Genomic DNA, 6,151 nt, shown 5'->3' with positions numbered 1-6,151 from the left:
GAAGGAGAGAGATGAGATGAAAGCAGTTATGCGTCGCTTAGTCTATGTATGTAAAGGTCTTTATAACAAGAACAAAATATAAACATGGTTTCAAAGAGAAAATTTTGTGCATTTCCCTAGCGAAATTATGTTGGACGGACCTTTTGAAAATTATTGTTTATATATTGACATTGTTAAGAAAGGTTTTGAGAGAATAGCCATGCGTCATAATTTTAAAACATGCTGGTCATAATTTTGTAGCACCAAAAATTCTGACAATCACCAGAAATACCAATCATAATTTTGTGGTTAATTACATAAAAATTTGGCAACCGTTAGAATTTTATGGTCAATTACACAAAAATATGGCATCCGCCCTAATTTCATGACAACAGCATGACCCATCTCCATGGTTTAGAAGTATATGACTAGGGTTGTGCATGGATCGAATCCGATCGGATTTAGCACATTTCGAATTGAAAAATCGGATTTCTATAAAATGCAATCTGAATCTGATCCCAATTAATATTGGATCGGATTAGATTTTAAAATTTGAATCGGATAAATATTTCGAATTTTCGAATCGGATTATACGTATTATTAAGGCAATTATTAATCTAATCAGCTAATGCATATGCCTTATCTACTTCTTCTGTGTTTTGTGCTAATTCAAACATCTCTTTGTTTTTCATCCCTTTTATGAGCATTGCATCTCTAAGAAAATATTTCTCTAGAGGTTCGAGTTGTTATGCCTTTGAGTTGCAAAACTCATACTTATATTTTCTTTGTAGAAGAGGCAATACAACAAGAAAAAATTATGTTTCTGCAATTATGAGGGTACTATGGTGCCAATGTAGCTAAATCCAGCAATTGTAAAGGTAATAACTTGGAGGAAGATGTAAAGGAAGTATTGGCTATCCAAAATTAAAGTTTAGTGTTTATATATCCCCTAATAATTTCGAATTTCGGATCGAATTAAAATTATACCAATCTGAATCCGATCCGGATATCCGAAATTCGAATTTGAACGGATCAGTTCGGATTTCGGATATCTAATCCAAATCCACAGCAAACAATGATGTGCCTCGTGTGCACATTGCCACCTGGTTTTCTAAAATTTAGTTTAATGGAAGTTATGTCTTATGTTGACATTAGTGCACCTAATTAATTTTGTCTCATCAGCTAATGCAACTATCCAAACAAACAAATTTGTTCCCAATCTAATCATGATTTCGTCGATAATTTGGATCTAACTCTCAGCTAAGATAGTGTGGGGTCCATCCCCATAAATGAAATAAAAGAAAAAAAAAAGGAAACACCAAATCTGATAGCAAATCTAGATTTGGAACAAAAGCAAATCGTCAAGTTGGCAACAACAATTTACAAACTAATCAATTTGATTGGTTGGAGTGGACGGTCACTCTTCTTATAAAAGGAAGGCTTCAACTTCTCATTTAACACACCAATCTCAGAGAGAAATATATTTGAGAGCATAGAGAGCAGTGTGAGGTATTCACAGGCGGTGTAGTCTGTGAGGGAAAATGGAGAGTGTGAGCGATATTGCAGTGAGGTGGAAATCTTAAAAGAGTGTTTCTACGTTAAAATCTTTGTGTCATTGTTCTTCTTATTTTTGTTGATTATCGTATATAGGTACTACATTATTGTTCCGCTGTTATTATCGTGAATATTATTTATGTGGGGGGAGAGGGGTTATTCCCAACAACTAGTATTAGAGCACAGGTTCTGCTCGTTTCCATAAATATTGTTCACGGTCGATAGTACTATACTCGGTGAATAATATGCCCGGAGTATGATACGAGATAGTAAAATTCAACAAAGATAGCGATTTTCGAACATGACAACTAAGGTTGAGGGATCTGCTCATCCAACAATGATTACACAAGGTATTAGATAGTGATGCCAAGAAGCCTGATATCGTGGAAGCTGAGGATTAGGCTCACTTGGATGAAAATGCTGCTAGTGAAATCAAGTTGCACGTATCAGATGATGTGATAAATAACACCATTGATGAAGATACTACATGTGGCATTTGGACAAGGTTGGAAAGCCTATACAGGTCCAATATGATGACAAATAAAATGTACCTGAATAAGCAGTTATATGCCCTACATATGGGTGAAGGTACAATTTTTTTGTAACATTTAAATGTGTTTAATAGATTAATCACGCAGCTTGTCAACCTCGGAGTAAAGATCGAGGAAGAGGATAAAGCCATCTTGCTCTTTAACTCATTGACATCTTCGTATGATAATATGCCAACAACCATCTTGCATGGGCAAAAACACTATTGAGTTGAAGGACGTCATATCGGCTCTTCTACTCAATGAGAAGAAGAGAAAGAAGCCTGAAAATCAAGGACATGCTCTCATCACCGAAGGTAGGGGCAGGAGTTACTAAAGAAGTTCAAGCAATTATGGTAGATATGGAGGTCGTGGGAAGTCCAAGAACCAATCTAAATCAAAAGCCAGAAATTACTACAATTGCGATCAACCGATCACTTCAAAAGAGATTGCCCAAATCTAAGAAAGGGCAAAGGTGAAAGCAGTGGCTAGAAGAATGATGACAACACAACCGCCATGATAAAAAATAATGATAATATTGTCCTCTTTATAAATGATGAAGAGGAATACATGCACTTGGCAGGTCTAAAGTCGGAATGGGTGGTTGATACAATAACTTCTTACCATGCCACAATGGTAAGAGAATTTTTTTGCAGATATGTAGCAGGTAATTTGGGCACTATGAGAATGGGTAACACGAGTTACTCAAAGATTTCGGGGATCGGTGACATTTTTATCAAGACAAATGTCGGATGCACATTGGTTCTAAATGACGTGCGACATGTACCTGATTTGCGGATGAACTTGATCTCGGAAATTGCTTTAGACCGAGATGGACACGAGAACTATTTTACAAATCAAAAGTGGAGACTCACCAAGGGATCATTGGTGTTTGCAAAGAGAGTTGCTCGTGGCACGTTGTACATGACAAATGCAGAAATATGCCGAGGTGAATTGAACGCGACACAAAATGAGATTTTCTGCAGATTTGCGGCACAAAAGAATGGGTCATATGAGCGAGAAGGGATTGCAAATTCTTGCAAGAAAATCACTTACCTCTTATGCCAAAGGTACAACGGTAAAACCTTGTGACTACTGTTTATTTGGTAAGCAGCATAGAGTCTCATTTCATACATCGTCTGAAAGAAAATTGAATATACTTGATTTGGTATATTATGATGTTTGTGGTCCAATGGAAATTGAATCGATGTGCGGTAACAAATATTTTGTTACTTTTATTGATGATGCTTCACGAAAATTGTGGGTTTATATTTTGAAAATCAAAGATCAGGTGTTTTAAGTTTTTCAGAATTTTTATGCTCTGGTAAAAAGGGAGACATGCCAAAAGCTAAAGCATCTCCGAACTGACAATGGAGGTGAGTACACTTCAAGGGAATTTTAAGAGTATTGTTCAAGTCATGGGATCAGACATGAAAAGACAGTTCCTGGAACCCCACAACACAATGGTGTAGCTGAAAGAATGAATCGCACCACTATTGAGAAGGTGAAAAGTATGCTCAAAATGGTAAACTGCCTAAGTCATTATGGGGTGAAGCAGTTCAGATAGCCTATTACATGACCAATAGGAGTCCATCAGTTCCATTAGATTTTGACACTCCAAAGAGAGTTTGGACCAACAAAGAGGTGTCCTACTCACATTTGAAGGTATTCGGTTGCAGAGCTTTTGCACATGTACCAAAGGAGCAGAGAACAAAGACGGATGATAAATTCGTTCCCTGCATATTCATCAGATATGGAGATGAAAAGTTCTGGTACAGATTGTGGGATCCTGTAAAAAATAAGGTCATCAGAAGCAGAGATGTAGTCTTTCGAGAAAGTGAAGTTGGATTTGCAGATGACCAGTCAGAGAAGGCAAAGAATGGTATAATCCATAACCTTGTTACCATTCATTCTACTTCTAACTATCCCATAAGTGCATAAAGTACGACCGACGAGGTTGCCGGCCATGGGGAGCAACCTTGTGATGTTATTAAGTAGGGGGAGCAACTTGATGATAATGTCGAGCAAGTGGAGTACCCCACGCAAGAAGAAGAAGAACTTCAACCTACGAGAAGATCATAAAGGCCAAGGGTAAGGTCATGCAGGTACCATTCCACAAAGTATGTTAATCAATAATAAAGGGGAGCCAGAAAGTCGTAAGGAGGTACTGTCTCATCTAGAAAAGAACCAGTGGATGAGAGCCATGCAAGAAGAGATGGAATATCTACAGAAAAATATCACGTACAAGTTGGTTGAACTTCCAAAGGGTAAATGACCACTCAAATGCAATTGGGTCTTTAAACTCAAGAAAGATGGAAATGGCAAGCTAGTCAGATACAAAGCTCGATTGGTGGTAAAAGACTTCGAACAGAAGAAAGGTATTGATTTTGATGAAATCTTCTTACATGTTGTCAAGATGACTTCTATTCGAATAATTTTGAGCTTAGCAGCTAGCCTAGATCTTGAAGTGGAGCAGTTGGATGTGAAAACTGCATTTCTTCATGGAGATTTGGAAGAGAAGATTTATATGGAGCACCCATAAGGATTTGAAGTAGTTGGAAAGAAACACATGGTGTGCAAATTGAATAAGAGTTTTTATGGGTTGAAACATGCACCAAGGCAGTGGTACAAGAAGTTTGACTCATTCATGAAAAGTCAAACTTACATAAAGACATATTGTGATCCATGTGTATACTTCAAAAGATTTTCTGACAATAACTTTATTATTTTATTGTTGTATGTGGATGGCATGTTAATTGTAGGAAAAGACAAGGAGTTGATCGCATCGTTGAAGGGAGACTTGTTTAAGTCCTTTGACATAAAGGACTTGGGCCTAGCACAACAAATTCTAGGGATGAAGATAGTCCGAGAGCGAACAAGCAGAAAGTTGTGGTTGTTTCAGGAGAAGTACATTAAACGTGTACTGGAACGCTTCAACATGAAGAGTGCTAAGCCAGTCATCACACCTCTTGATAGACATCTAAAGTTGAGCAGGAAGATGTATCCTACAATAATGGAGGGAAATGAGAGCATGACCAAAATTCGTTATTCCTCTGCCGTCGGAAGTTTGATGTATGTAATGGTATGCACTAGACCTGATATTACTCACGCAGTTGGTGTTGTCAACATGTTTCTTGAAAATCCTGGAAAAGAACATTGGGAAGTAGTCAAGTGGATACTCAGGTACCTGAGAGGTACCACAGGAGATTGTTTGTGCTTTGGAGGATCTGATCCAATCTTGAAGGGCTATACATATATTGATATGGCAAGTGACATTGATAACAAAAAAATCAACTATTGGATATTTGTTTTCATTTTCGGGGGGGGGGGGGGGGAGGGGTTATATCATGGCAGTCGAGGTTACAGAAGTGTGTCGTACTATCTACAACTGAAGCGGAGTACATTGCCGCTACTGAAGCTAGTAAGGAGATGATATGGCTAAAACGATTTCTTCAAGAGTTCGGCTTGCATCATAAGGAGTATGTCGTCTATTGTGACAGTCAAAGTGCCTTAGACCCAAGCAAGAACTCCATGTACTATGCAAGGACCAAACACGTTGATGTGAGATATCATTGGATATGAGAAAAGATAGAGAGTGAATCTCTACATGTCCCGAAGATTTCCACAAGTGAGAATCTTGCAGATATGCTGACCAAGGTGGTATCAAGGGGCAAGTTTGAGTTGTGCAAAGAACTTGTCGGCATGCACTCAAGTTAGAAGTCCGGTGTTACCTCTTCAGGAGGATGAGTCTGGAGGGGGAGATTTGTGGGGTCCATCCCCATAAATAAAATAAAAGAAAAAGAAAATAAAAATAAAAAAGGAAACACCAAATCTGATAGTAAATCTAGATTTGAAACAAAAGCAAATCGGCAAGTTGGCAACAATAGTTTGCAAACTAATCAATTTGATTGGTTGGAGTGGACGCTCACTCTTCCTCTAAAAGGAAGGCTTCAGCTTCTCATTTAACATACCAATCTCAGAGAGAAATATATCTGAGAGCATAGAGAGCAATGTGAGGTATTCATAGGAGGTGTAGTATGTGATGGAAGATAGAGAGTGTGAGCGATATTGTAGTGAGGTGAGAATCTTAA

This window comes from Nicotiana tomentosiformis, chromosome 8 (assembly GCF_000390325.3).
Source record: "Nicotiana tomentosiformis chromosome 8, ASM39032v3, whole genome shotgun sequence".
In the NCBI taxonomy this organism is placed as follows: domain Eukaryota; kingdom Viridiplantae; phylum Streptophyta; class Magnoliopsida; order Solanales; family Solanaceae; genus Nicotiana; species Nicotiana tomentosiformis.
The sequence above is the reverse complement of the archived record's forward strand: the minus strand, read 5'-3'. Positions refer to the sequence as shown.